This window comes from Aplidium turbinatum, chromosome 2, assembly GCF_918807975.1.
Source record: "Aplidium turbinatum chromosome 2, kaAplTurb1.1, whole genome shotgun sequence".
Classification (NCBI taxonomy): Eukaryota; Metazoa; Chordata; class Ascidiacea; order Aplousobranchia; family Polyclinidae; genus Aplidium; species Aplidium turbinatum.
In genome coordinates this window covers 53,364,819-53,380,525 of record NC_137473.1, presented here as the reverse complement: position 1 = coordinate 53,380,525, position 15,707 = coordinate 53,364,819, and positions in this window count along the sequence as shown.

The following is a 15,707-nucleotide window of genomic DNA, read 5'->3' as shown; positions in this document are numbered from 1 at the left end:
TGTTGCTGAAGATTTAGATTAAGTGGATGGGAAGGCAAGAAAGCCAATTTTTGTGTCCACCTTTGGGCATGCCTTTAGCCTTTAAGTGTCTTGCCAAAGACACAGCCACGGGTAAAGAGTCTGTCTTGCCCTGCAAAATGAAGCCTCTAGGTACCGGTAGGCTATGTATTGGTTCTGCAAGAGATTTTGTAACTCCACTCATCAAAAACGGAAAGGTAATGCGTGCAGTAAAACCAGGAGAGAAAAAAAACTGAAAAACTGAATATTCTAGAGATGTGGGAGACTATTGAACCACATGCCAGAGCAAACGAAGTAAGTTGGTATGGACATTACTAAAGAGGGAGGAAGAGAGTTTTCTTCAAAAGACTTTGAAGGAAGATGGAAAAAGGAAACGAGAACGTCCAATAAAAACCAGATGAAGAATGAGGCAGACAAAGTCAGACTGAAAAAAGAAGATATGATAGACAGAATGAGATGGAGAATAGAGTGAATGCAATCCCTGGAGAGAAATAATTGGCCACCCCCACTAGTGGAGTCTCAACCAAATTCGGATGGTGATGGACAACCCTTTGAGGACTGCTGGGACATATGTGTCCCATGCACTTAGCCGATTACCCCGCAGTTAACTTTAAAAAATTTGCCACTGCCGATAAAATAATGTAGTATTGGATGATTATTCTTGATATCAAACCTCAATGGTCTTAAAAAAGTTACTGTATGATGTGCAGTGTGACCATAGAAAGAGTTCAATACCTGCTCTCCTGGGCCACAGCAAAACGTTTTTTTTGCCTGAGGATGGGTTTCTTTTATGTCCGGTTTTCTTTCTCCATTCTATTATTATTATTATGACTGCACTGCTCATCCACAACCACATCAATATTGGAACTGGCAAATTCAATCCACAACATTTTTCATTAGGCTGTCATCCATTACTAGATGTTTGCTTGGTTTTTGTTTTATTTTTTGCTGTTTGTTTTTTGGGTTTTGTGGCCGTGCTAACTACTGATATATAGTGTAGCGGACGCTGCTTTTCAGCATACACGTTCATACGTATAGCCATCAGTGGGATGGCGACATTCCTGGGAGAAGTCAGCAAGGAATGATCGGACACTAGGTCGACTTTACTGCTGTATTGTCCACTGACTCAAATTCAACCGAGTAGTGCTTGCTTACAAGTATATTTGTTTATGATTTTAATCTTCGACTAATCTTCGATCCAGTAACACAAAAAGTAAGAAAAGAAAACACCCGAATGGTTAACGTTCCACCCCCGCGTTCCACCACCAAAACTGGATGTAAAGTATTGTCGCTTCCACATTATTAACAGTCTTGAGTCAGAAATCATATAGCTGCTGCACCAAAATCATAGCATAGGCCAACAGACTCTGAACATACCGTAATACTAAACTGATTCAAACGTTATAGCTTACTAGAGGCAGCAGAAGTAGAAGCAATAGCAACAATAAAACTGATACATTGATATCTGTCATTTGGTATACTGACATAGCCTACTGATTTAAAATCATGGTTAAAGCTTGGTTCTAGTTTGGAATAGCGAGTTTTACATAGGCTACGATCATACAACGCAACACGACTGCAAATCTACATAACGATGAACCATGGTTGGAATTCGGCATAGCGCCTTACAAAATTTCCGAGACGTGCAAAGCAGTTCGCGGTATGTGCTCAAAGGCCAGGTCTTTCTGGAACAATTCTAATGACGTGAAACGTGACGCCAGTGACAGAGCTCTCTGACGCTACAATAGCCTACTACATAATTTTTCATTCAAGCACGTTTTAAACCTTTCAAGGTTTTGCCACCTTTTGATTGATTAATTGAATCTTTATCCTCGGACTGGGAAAGCTTCTTGAAGAGCTTAATCCTGGCAGTTTCGAATACTTGTAGAGGCTTTGAGTCACTGACGCAGGCCCGGTCACCGAGATTGATAGAGTGAAGTTTCCTATTGTTGAACTCTTGTTGCCCGGAAACTATTCCATCCATTAGATGCCGCTGAAGGGAGAGCAGTCCTTAACGTGCATTACTCAAGCGCACACCCCGAGAGTCGAACCAGCGCCGCTTGATCTTGAAGCTTTTTCGTTCCAGCAGTGACGCGCTAACCAATTGAGCTATCGGGCTATCCCGTTCATTAACGTGCTGGTAGGTTTATATCGATTTTTGTAGTTAGTATTTTTTTCGTCCCAGACGCGTTAATGACGAAAAATAAAATGATTGATTGAATGATTGATTTGATTAAAAAAAAAAAAAAATTGGAAACTCTGAATCATTTTTTTTTTTTGGTGAATGGAAGGGTTACCAGATGTTGGTTTGTTTTGTATTTCATATCTTTATCCTGCATTGCGGAAAGCGGACTTGAGCGCTATGCATCGGTGTACGCCTTCCGACGTATCACGTACACCTGACCCACGCTGCAGCCGACTGCAATGTCTGCTTCCTGTTGTCTACTCTACTTATGACTTAAATTTAGTACTACCCATTACTCGAAATCGATCACTGGGTAGAGGCAATTATCGTAAAGTTTCTTGCCCAGAGAAACAACAGCAAGTGCGGGTGCTTGGAGTCGAACATGCAGGCTCTCGACTGCGAGCCCAATGCGCTATTCACAATGCCTAGTTTTAGCCACCCATGTGGCTAAAACTAGCCATTGTGGCTAATTTCTGGATAGCTTGACTAGAAAAAAAAAAGAGTTTTAGCCACTTGAACATTCAAAGAACCAAATACAGGGAGATACTAGAACCATTAATCTAGGAGAACTTGATGAGCAAGAATGTGACATTGTTTGTATGAATTTTTAATTGTGTCTGTTGTTTCAATTTAAGTGTATTTTAATTGTTTCATATGACTTTTGATTTTCATTAGGGTCGATATAGAGATTGGCTAATTTTGTTGTGTCTTGTGGCTAAAAATGCTTTCCGCAACCTGGCAACTCTAGATGATGACTTGGTGTTATTTCTGTGTGAAAAGAAACAGCGATGAGTTGAGGAGGGTTACAAGTTCATTTTTTAGTGACGTGGTTGGCAACTTTTCATGTCATTCTTGTAAATAATTTCGGTTGCAATGTGGTCTAAGATTTCTTTGTTGTTGCATGGCTATTAGAATTAGGATAAAAGCGAATATTACATTAGCATGATTAGAGCAATATTACAATGTTGCATTAGCATGAAAAGAGATTTTGTTTTCTTAGGAGTGGGACATGATATGTGTCCCATCGGTCCTCAGTGGTAATTTTTTAGGCAGTGGCTATTTGACCGGCGCCGGTCTTTGAATCTGAAACACTATTTAACCGGTCATGACGTTACTATATAAGGCACTTGTTTTCTTTTTCTCTTTCAAAGCAAAAGACGAGAAGCGCTTATATAAGTTCTAAATTCGACAAGTCTATTCAACTCGATCCGTGGCGCGTATGATATTTCTCCGGTTGCTATTCCAGAGGGAATGAGTTCGATACTACCCGGAAGCGTGCCTTTTTTTATTTTTAACTAATCATACCATGACGCGACGCATTACATACCATTACCATTTTTTTAAAAGAAGCATATATAACAAACTTGTTGAGAGCAAAAATGTAATGCGTCATTCGGCAAACATGGTCACATCCTCTTATGACGAAGGGAAAATTACCGTACTCAGAGAAAATCTCAAATTCCAGCAAATTAAAAATAGGCAGTGGCTATTTGACCGGCTCCGGTCTTTGAATCTGAAACACTATTTGACCGGTCATGACGTCATTACATAAGTACTTTTTTCTTTTTCTCTTTCAAAGCAAAAGACGTGAAGCGCCGATATAAAGTTCTAAATTCAACACGCTCTCTTCAACTATGTCCGTGGCGCATACGTTGCGTCTCGGGTTGCCGTTCTAGAAGGGATGAGTTCGATAATATCCGGAAGCATTGACTTTTTTTTTATTTAAACTTTGAACCGAAGCGCATTTTTGTGGTCAATTTTTAATTTGAGTAGCCTACAGCCCATTTTTTTATGTCTTTTCAAATGTGAGAAATAAAGTTAGAGTTTTTTTAATTTGCTGGAATTTGAGAATTTCTCTTGGTAATTTTCCGATCGTGATAAGTGGTCCAATTTTCCAATCGTCCATTTTTTTTAAAAGAAAATTACATTTTTGCTCTCAAGTTAGTTATAGCCTATACAATACTTCTTTAAAAAATATAACTAACTTGAGAGCAAAAATGTAGGGTCGTTCAGCAAACACGGTCACTTATGACGATCGGAAAATTACCTAGAGAAATTCTCAAATTCCAGCAAATTAAAAAAACTCTAACTTTATTACTCACATTTGAAAAGACATAAAAAAATGGGCTGTAGGCTACTCAAATTAAAAATTGACCACAAAAATGCGCTTCGGTTCAAAGTTTAGATAAAAAAGAATGAAAAAAAAGTCAATGCTTCCGGATAGCATCGAACTCATCCCCTCTAGAATGGCAACCCGAGACGCAACGTATGCGCCACGGACTGAGTTGAAGAAAACGTGTTGAATTTAGAACTTTATATCGGCGCTTCACGTCTTTTGCTTTGAAAGAGAAAAAGAAAAAAGTACTTATGTAATGACGTCATGACTGGTCAAATAGTGTTTCAGATTCAAAGACCGGAGCCGGTCAAATAGCCACTGCCTTAAAAATACTCCAACTTTATTACTCACATTTGAAAAGACATAAAATAGGGCTGTAGAGTAGGCAACTCAAATTAGAAATTGACTAAAAAATGTGCACTTTAGGTCAAAATTTAGTTAAAAAAAAAATAATAAACGAAAGGAACGCTTCCGGGTAGTATCGAACTCATTCCCTCTGGAATAGCAACCGGAGAAATATACGCGCCACGGATCGAGTTGAATAAAGTTGTCGAATTAAAAACTTATATAGGCGCTTCTCGTCTTTTGCTTTGAAAGAGAAAAAGAAAAAAAGTGCCTATCGTCTCTAATAAGCTGAACTATCGTAAGTCCAAATTTTTCAAAATTGCGTTTTTGATTGATTTGGTATCTTTATAGACTAAAAGTTTATTTTGTTAAAGCATCGTAACTCTATCTGCTTTAGTTTTGATGATACAGAACGATGAACTATCGTAAATGAATGTACAGCAAACACAGCGTGAACTTTAAACCATTTTCTCAAAACTGCATTTTTGGAGTTACGATAGTTCAGCTTATTAGAGACGCTATGTAGTGACGTCATGACCAGTCAAATAGTGTTTCAGATTCAAAGACCGGTGCCGGTCAAATAGCCACTACCAATTTTTTATGTTTCTTTAGAGACTGTGTAGTGTGTAAAGTGTGTATTCACTATATTCCATATGGTTAGGCTAACTGAAAGTTCTGAAGACTGTTGAAGATTAAAAATTTTTGACTAACACAGGCCTATTTATTATTTTAGGCTGCTAAACTGCATATAACTAGCAAGCACTAGCATTTATCAATGATGCAAAAAAGTATCTCGTATATCCACATGTTCAATTCTCTGCACACCTTTAATAAGTGCATTTGCCCAAATAGCCCACTAAAGTTTGTACAATCATTTGCTAAAAGTTCTGCCCTTGCAGACTATATATGTTTTGTCAAGAATGGGCTATCTGTATATTTCAGGGTATTCTGTTATTATGCAGTTAGTTTACATTTTACAAAGCTGTTTTTATGCTGTTGGCCAATAAGGTATTTGCTTTCATATAGAGCAGCGTTTCTCAAAGTGGGCGAAATCGCCTCCCTGGGGGCGATTTTGAGCGCCAGGGGGGCGAAAAAATCAAAGGGGGCGATTGGGGGGCGAAAACACTCGAAGGGGGCGAATTTATCAAACCACCAATAACAGTCCAACGCCTAACAACAGTCCAACGCTCAAACCATTTACTGCAAATACAGTAGATGATTCCCCACCTTGACCGACAATGTATCGCTGCTGCTTGGATATGTGCGTTTTGTTCATAATATGAGAACAAAAAGAAATGATTTTTGCGCCCAGTCTTCCTACAGATATTCGGGCATCAAGCATCTTTAATGCAGTGAAAAACTTCTACGAAGAGAAGGGGATTCCACTGAAGAATATTGTACAATGCGCAACTGATGGTGCTCCGGCAATGGTTGGAAAGCATCGAGGGTTCATTGCACTGATGAAAAGAGCAATTCCTGGACTTATTGCAATACATTGGGTAATTCACCGTCAGCATTTGGTTGCCCGTAAGCTCAGTCCTGATCTGCATGAATCACTGAATATTGTGATAAAATGCATCAACAAGATGAAAGCGCAGGTCAAAATGTCTTTACTCAGTTTCCCAATTTGAGCGAGAATGTTATTACAGAAGAACAACGGAAAAAATACTGCTCACATTTAGACATGCTTCATAAAGACATGAAACTTCGCTTTCCAGATCTCGTAGACCTCCATGGCCCAAACTGGGTGGTACAACCATTTTCTAACGAACCTACAGACATACTGTAGAAGTGGAACTTCAAGAGCAGTTCATTGATATGCAAACAGATGATGAGTCAAGAGTGAAATTCAAAAATGATCGATACGATTTGTTTTGGTGCCAGGTTGCTGGCAAATATGAGCTTCTCTGGAAAGAAGCTAGAATGTGGATTTTGTCGTTTCCTACTGTACTTCATAATATGGTTGAAAAGGGGTTTTCGGCTGTGGCATTGATGCTTTCAAAGCAAAGAAATCGCTTGCTAGTTCATAAACGGGATAATCTTCGACTCTATCTTACGAAGATGTCGCCAAATATTTCAAAACTTTGTAAAAGTCGCTAAGCTCATTCATCCCATTGAACATTATCATGTTGATGTCAATTTTGTTGATTAAATTCCCAAAACTAAATTTATCTTTCACTCTATTATCAATGTTTATTTTACTTGACAGAATTAGGGGGGCGAAATTTTATTTCAATAACGAAAAGGGGGCGATGGACTAAAAAAGTTTGAGAAACACTGATATAGAGCATAGGTAAGAGCTTTCATATGATTTAGCCTATTTCAAGTATATTGTATATATTTCAGCTTCATTCAGGAGCATACAGTATGATATCTATATTTTGCATTTTATTTCAGAATTTTTTTATACATATTACATACACAACAGCAAACTGTTAAAATGCCATCTACTGCTCGTACAAAAATGTTTCATAATTTGGATGAAGAATCGGTTAGTCAACTTCTGTTTTGCGATGATAGTGATAGAAAAATATGTTTTGGTGTTTGATAAAGATATTGGTTTCTTGGGAGATGATTTTAAAAATGTTGTCAACCATGGTGGTGATTTTCCAATTAAGGTTATTATTGAACCTCCAGAACAAATTTCAGCTGGTCACACATCTCAAGCTGAACCACATAGTGTGGTAGATTTTCACAGCAATAATGCCCAACAGTACAGAGATTCAACAGCCAACAGCCTCAAGCTAAACCAAAGAACCACTCACTGACTTCAATACCATTCGTCATAGCACACGACTAGAGAACTGTGTTCCAAAGCTATTGCAATTCTATATTGCCATAGAGAACTCGCAGCATCAGGCTAAAACAGATCGCTAACATCTACATTGTGAAGTAAGCAACGATCATGCTGCTAAAAGCGAAACTCAATCAATTGCCTTCAATGATGTTAATGAAAGTCAGTCACAGCAAGAAAATGTTTCAGCTCCCACTTTGTTGATATGGAAAAAGTCTAGGCCTACTGCCTACTGGTACACATGTAGGCCTAGACTGTCAATTGTCTAGTCTAGGCCTGCGGTGCAAAACTAAAAAGTTGGAAAACAGGACAAACAATAAATGTAAAGAGTGCAATATTTTCCTTTGCCTTGTGAATGGCAGGGACTGTTTCAGAATGTACCATCAAGTGTAAATGCATTTTACAACTTTCAATGATATATTGTATACACTGTTAGACCGTTAATGTTCTTCATTGTGTATTACAAGTTCTGTTCTGTTGTTTTATGAAATTACCAAAATGTGGATACGTAGTAGTAGTATGTATCGTAAAAGTAACTTGTTTTGCAGTAAATGCTGTAGGTAGTAGGCTTCTTTACGTTGGTAGTGGCAGACATCCACTGTCGTACCATACAAAGGTTGCATATTTTAAAACAGAAGAATTTTTTTGTAAAACTTCTGTCTTTTGTGTTTTTGGTCAAGATTTTTAGTCACTGTAATACGGTAACAAAATTTAAAAAACCAATGTTTAAGTATTGCGGATAAAAAATTACCATTGAGTACCAATGGTACATAGCGACGGTCAAAAACAAAAAAGTTGTAAGCGCATTTTTACAATTTGGAGTAAAAGGCATCAACCCATTTTTTTTTTAATTTTGTTAGCGCTTTTACTTTGAGCATTAATATATGTATTATAACTATTAAATTAAATGAAGCACATTTTTTTACTTTGCTGACTGATTGCCACATTTCTTTTTCGATAATATTTTCAATTAAAAAAATAAGAGCAATTTCATCTTGATATTGTTTGTATAAATGTACCATAACTGCAAATGTGTTACATATCATATGTCTTTTTTGTTTTAAAATTTTTCATAAATGACTCGGGCTATCTCGTTATACAAACAGGATAGAAACAAGCTAGTAGATAGTAGTAGATAGCCGTAAATGCATTGGTATTGAAAATGCAAAAAAGGGAATTTCTCAAAAATATCACTTACAACTTTCTTGTTTTCGACCGTCAATATATGTCCCATGCAATATCTCCAGCATATGAATTTTTTTTTGCGTAGATGTTTTTTATATGACATATGAAGAGTAAACAAACAAATTCTGCATAAATTTTTTTTCGGAAAAATGAATGGTCCTCAAACAAAATCACCAACCAACAATGACGTTGTTAAAGAAACGCTGGTAAGAACCATGAAGGTGGCAACTGAAAGTCATCAACAATATGCCGTGGTGACGTACGACTTAGTTGTTACACAAAAAGTTTTTATTCGGTAACTTTTTCAGCTGACCTAGCGCAAATTTGGCAGGGTATAACTATAAAACTTGTCTGTCACAGCCCCCCACCACCAAAGATGTCTGTTACATTCCAGACAATAATCATTGTAGAAACAATTTACTATACAACTAACTAAGTATCAAGTGGTAACTATTTCGGCTGACCTAGCACATTTTTTGGGTCATGAAAGAAAAATGCTCCCTATTCCCACCACTGCATACAAATGAATTGATTCGACATCACCTACAATGTGGCTCATCTGGATGGATATGTTTAGATCTGACTCATTAAAATTTAAAAAATAATTATCTAACCTAGCAACGCTGTAAACAAATAACTTGAATTTTTTATTTTTGAATTTTTTATTGAAATTATTTTATAAACATTAATAAGTTTAAGAAACAAACTAACTTTTGTTGATGCTTATCAATCTCAAGTTGAAGAAAATAAAAAACTTTGTTTCGATAATATTATAAACATTTTTGTTGGTATTACTTCACCTGATGTAAACAAGCAGTTTGTTGTTGTATTTTTAACTCAACCAAACAAAATCACTGGATAACATAATTTTATTATAAACATCAACAAATAAAAAAAAAACATCAACAATCCTTGTGCTTGAGGTAAAGTACGGAAGTCAACCACGATCCTCAACTCCTGTAAAAGAAAAAGCAAATAATTGACGTTGATTTAATGTTAACACAATTAATTGTTATAAGTTATAACGTTGATACAACGTAAATAACTCTCACTTTATTGTCCAACCGATCCAGTGCTTCTTATTCATTATTTCATAAAAATTAATGTTCAAAAAACAAACTTACTTAATTGTTGATGTTTATCGACCTCAAGTTGAAGAACACAAACGAATCTAATACAGCAACAAAATCACTGGATAACATAATTTTATTGTAAACATCAACAAATAAATAAAAACATCAACAATCCTTGTGAATGAGGAAAGTATTGAAGCCAACCTTGATCCTCAACTTCTGTTATAGAAAAAGCAAATAATCGACGTTGATGTAATGTTAACACAATTAATTGTTATAACGTTGATATCGCGTAAATAACTCTCACTTTATTTTCCAACCGATCCAATGCTTCTTGTAGCTTGGATCTTTCCTCCATGTTCGGATTTCTCCTCCTCCCATCTCCCGTATCGAGGGATCGCCACATCTCAACTTCCCTCTCAATTTTGTTAAACACCTTGATGACATCATCAACACATAGGAGGTTATCATAGAGATAAATCAGAACAATCTAAACACAAATTAATTATGATTCAACAATTAACATAAACAATTTATATTTTGACTTTTTGTTTATTTATTTTATGTTTACCAGAATTGTTAGAAAATGATTAAAATTGGAAACTGTAACTTACTTTAAAAAACTTGTTGCAACTCAAACGTTAAAACAACGTAATGCGACGTTGAATCAACGTAACAACTGACCATGAGTCAATGTAAACGTTGGTTATAAAAGTTAATCATGACTTACGGATCCAGGCACCGATTTGCTTGTCTCCTTCCATGGACGAGATTGATTGGAATGCATTTGCATCCGGGCAGATCAAGGATTCCGAGTCGACATCGACTTAAGGAATGACATCCCTGCATGGATGTCATCCTGAGAGTCGGAGGATTTCATCCACAATCTTTTCTCTATCAAAATGACTTCCTGCTGTAACGGTCTCTTCCAAGTCGTTGCCTTTCCCCAGAATCTTTGTGATTGCGATGATGGAGCGATCATCATTGTGATCTAATAATGCAGGAATAGTATCAATCAATATTAGCTGGGTTAACCAGGTTTTAGTCTAAAACCACAGTTTGGTTTTAACCATATCATAATTAAGCATTGAACACAAGTTGTTTGCTAAAGATTAAAACAGTAATTCATTTATATCGCAAACAAACATAATTATATAAAGAAATTATTTTGAACAAAACTTTCAGGATCAAATTAGGATAAAATACTTAGGCTAGCTTTGCAAGTGGAAACTAAACTTTTGTTAAAACATTAAACTAACCAGAGCTTGCAAATTAAAATAAACTTTGATTTCTTTTTCGATAAACCTTCAAAACAACTTGATCATGAAAATAATGGTCTTGCTTGGTTAATACATTGACTTTTGTTGCCTGAACCGTGACCATGCTTTTTTCACTTTTGTTGTACAATATAGGATAGCTCACTTTTTGTGCTTTTATGAGATCGTGTTTATACCTGCATCTAATATTTGTTGTTTTAACTTTTGTTTCTGAAGCTGGCTGATTCTATTCACTTGATAATTTTACAGTTTTTGATTGTTTTTAACTTGAAGTTTGAACACTTTAAAAAAATAAAACCACTCAAAAAGCAATGTAATACTGAGTTTTAGTGCCTTGAATATAGGCTACCCTGAAACTGGTGAAACATTTTAGCATAGAAAACTGTGTTGACCACAGGTAAAAACAATTTTTTACTTGCAGCAACTTCTCCAGTTTTCTCATACAGCTCTGAAAGAAATACTTTTCGCTTCATTCTCATGAAAATTATCTTAGCTTGCCATCATCACTTTGCTGACGTACAACTTCAGTATTGTCAAACCGCACATTAGCTCTATTTACGAATTATTGTAAGCTCAGGAAATAATTTCTTTACTGAAATTTTTGGTTTGTAATTTGTATCTAATATTTGTTGTTTTAACATTTGTTTCTAAAGCTGGCTGATTCTATTCACTTGATAATTTTACAGTTTTTGATTGTTTTTAACTTGAAGTTTGAACATTTAAAAAAAATAAAACCACTCAAAAAGCAATGTAATTATTGAGTTTCAGTGCCTTGAACATCCTGAAACTGGTGAAACATTTTAGGATAGAAAACTGTGTTGACCACAGGTAAAAACATTTACTCACTTGCAGCATCCTCTCGAGTTTTCTCGTACAGCTCTGAAAGAAATACTTTTCGCTGCACAACTTCTCACCTGAAACTAATCACAATATGAAAATTACGGCTTGCCATCATCACCTTTGCTGATGTATAACCTCAGCATTGTCAAACAGCACATTAGCTTTATTGATGAACCATTTTAAGCTCAGGAAATAATTTTTTTTACTGAAATTTTTGGTTTGTAATTTGTTGTAAGCTTTTGACGAGCGGTACTGATCTGGGTTTTGCAAAAATGTTTCCGAGATAACATGTAAAAAAACTGTGGAAATTTTGTTCCAACTTTACTACTCTCTGGCTCATCGTTTTATCTTAATTAAACAAAAAATCTTTGTGTGCAATAATTTTTCAGCGTTCGAAGTGAAAAAACAAAGTAGCCTATAGCCGGTATTTTAAGTTACTTTTTATAGTGTTGTTAAAGTGCATATTTAACACATAAATGTAAAGTATATTTTACCCGGTGAGAGATTTTTGGCGTGGTAAAGTAACGTATTCTTCTGAATTTAACTGGATGGTTGAAAAGCGTATAAAAATGCAGACAGGTTTGCAATCGCTAAAGTATAGATTTTAAAAGTAACTTAAAGATTACTTTATGAAGTTTATTAATCCTCCAACCCAGGGCGATACAGACAATTGATTGCCAGCGTAGTCTCATAGTTGTTAACACGTGCTGTGATTAACTGGGCAATACAAATTATTTTTTTTCAAATGCTTGATCTGTTTTACTGCATAACATATTTTTTACAACTTCGTAGTTTTTTTCAATTTTAAACCGTTTTTTTTTTTTTTTTTGTGCAAGACTGTATGTTTTTAACCCATTTACTTGAGCAATACATAGCCTATTTTTTAAAAGGTTTAACAAGCGCTAGATGTAGGCTACAGTCGAAAGTATTTGCCAATTTTCTTTTGTGTCATGCTGAATGCCGTTTTGTTGTTAGGTTTCATTTGTTTATGATTAATTTAAAAATAACTTATATCTTTTGTGAAAGTTTATCTGATTTTAAACCAGAAGAGCGTATTATGATGTTGAATAAAATGCCCGATGATCGGTTTCAATATTTGTTCCGGTTGATTGTTAAATATTTGTTGAAGCTGCATTAAATTTGTTTTTGAACATCACGAAAAAGTAAATAAAGACCTTACACTAGTGCACGACTAGTGCTGACTTCTCCCGGAGGCCCTGGCTACACTTAAGAAACACAAAAAACTGAAGAAATTTGAGCGTTCAAATCTTCTTTTTTCAGCATTGTCACTATAGAAATGCAAATCTCTCTTTCTCTGTAGGTATCATAGCAGATACAGCCCTCGATGTACAGTGATGTTCCTCTTTGATCGATCTCGTGCGTCTTGCCAAGTTTTAGTAGGGTTTTTGATATGTGGTTGAAAATTGTGCAAAAATGTGAATCTTTGAGCTCCTCTCGACCGTTTTCCTAGTATTTTTCCACTTAAAGATAAATCTTCAAGTTTGCCTTTCCTTATGATGTGACCCAAGAACTTCAGCTGTCGCATTTCTAAAGATCTCATTATCTGCTGCTCCTGGCCCATCTGACATCTGTTGGAGAACTGCTCTGTTGGTTCGAAGAGCTGTCCATGAAATATTAAGAATTCTTCGGTAAAACCACATTTCTGCAGCTTCAAGCTTTTTTCGGGTTTTTGTTGTTAGCGTCCAGGTTTCACATCCGTACATCAAAATTGACCAAACAAAACATTTTAACAAACGAATTTTTAAGGTTTTGGAGAGCTTTCGATCTTTAAAGATTTTTGCCATGTTGTTGGTTACATGATGGAAAACCAAGGAAATAACGTTGTTTGATACTGGGCTGATTGATACACAGCTCTTCAGATTTGTTTGAACATTCAATTTTTTTTACGACACAATGTTTCAACGTAGGCCACTCATTGTAGCATGTTCAAAGGGTAAATAGTTTAATCTGGTAAGCCAAACTACACCCCACTTTATAGTCCACTATTCACTCTATTCGTTTTATTTTGAATTGAACGTTTTATTTTGAATCATCTATTGTTTTCTTGAATACCAGTGACAATAAATTTGGGTAGTCTGGTCATAGTAGTCTACTGACATGAGTGTTTTTTTTTATTAAAACTAGCAGTGTTCTCTTATGTCAGTCATGACGCTTCTGTATATTCTGTCTTTTGGATGCTTCAAACGCCTTCGACAAAGTCAATCATCATTTATTGTTTAAAACGCTTATCACACGTAACGTGCCTAGGTGTATTTTGTTCGTTTATTGGAATACTGGTATAGTAAACAAACCATGCAAGTGAGGTGGGGAGGTCACCTGTCCCAATCATTTACTGTGTCCAATGGAGTCAGACAAGGTGGAGTGTTAAGCCCCTATCTTTTTAACTATAAATTTATCAGCTTTCTTATGAGCTCAATAAAACAAAAGTTGGTTGCTATGTCGGCAAGTTTAGTTTAAATCATATTATGTTTGCTGATGACATTTGCTTCATCTCGTCTAGTTTGTGTGGCTTACAATATTTGTTAGATGTTTGCCACAACTATACTATGCTGTTGAACACGAAATTACTTTCAATTCTAAAAAGTCATTTTCTATGTTATTATCCCCCAAAACTTTTATCTTTCACCTGCTCCTCTGCTACATCTAGGTAAATCTGAAATTGTGTTCACAGACTCTGTAAAACATCTGGGTGTATTTATTGAGAGTTCTCTCTCAGACGAAAATGATGTTTCAAGGCAAGTACGCTATCAGTAGGCCTACTGTGCTGCAAACATTCAAACCATGCAAAATCTCATATTGCTAAATGCTTACTCTACTCACTGCAAAAAACATCGTATTTCGCTCTTATTGTAGCCTAGCCTACGTCGTTTTACGCATTCCAGTTGTGAAACAAGTTTAGATCCTCCAGTATAAAACGATGACATGTTACTTACAATGATTCTTTTAGAATATTGCACAATTTTTCTCGTTTCGTCAGTGCCCGTGAATATCAAGTAATGAATAATATAACAACGCTTGATGCTTTATTGAGGAAAAACCTGTTTTCGTTTATCAACCGTTGCATGCACTCCTCAAATCGCTTTATATCAGACCCGATGTCATCTGATTGTGTTTATCGTTCTGAATACTTTCAATTCTTTCAACGCTCATTGTAGGCTATGTAAATTTGTAACAGTAGATAATTAGTGAGCTCTTAAATTGACGACATCCAAAGTGGCTCTCTGTGACCTTTGCAGTTTGTGCATTATTTTGTTGTTTTGTTTTGAATATAGACAGCTTTGTTTGATGCAATAAATCATAATAATTGCACCTCTGACTGACGAAACGTCGGAAATACAAAAGCTAGTTATCATCTTTAACATCAGGAGGTAACCTAGTAAATAGTCACCAGAAGAACGCAAATTACTTTTATTATAAAATGCCTGGTGAACAGTCTCTCTCTGTTTTTAATTGCACCTCATTTAACTAAACTTTTTAATGCATGCTTGAAACGGAATATTTCCTGACGTTCTAAAGATTGCAAAAGTTATTCCTGTTTTCAAGAAAAACGCAAAGGCAGATCCAACTAAATACCGTCCTATTTCCTTGCTTTCAAATATGAGCAAACTTTTAGAAAAAATTACCTACAAACGCTTGGTGAGCTCTCTTGGCAAATTCAATGTGATTAATGATCAACAATTTGAATTTAGGGAAGGTCATTCTACAACGTTAGCAATAAGTAATTTTTATGAAAGACTAATGAACTCAATGAAAAAAATCCTTACGTTAAAGGTGCGTCTACACGACGACTGTTTTCTTGCTTAAGCTAACCAAACTTTTTGTTTCTTTAAGTTAATCGCAGTTTGTGCCGCTT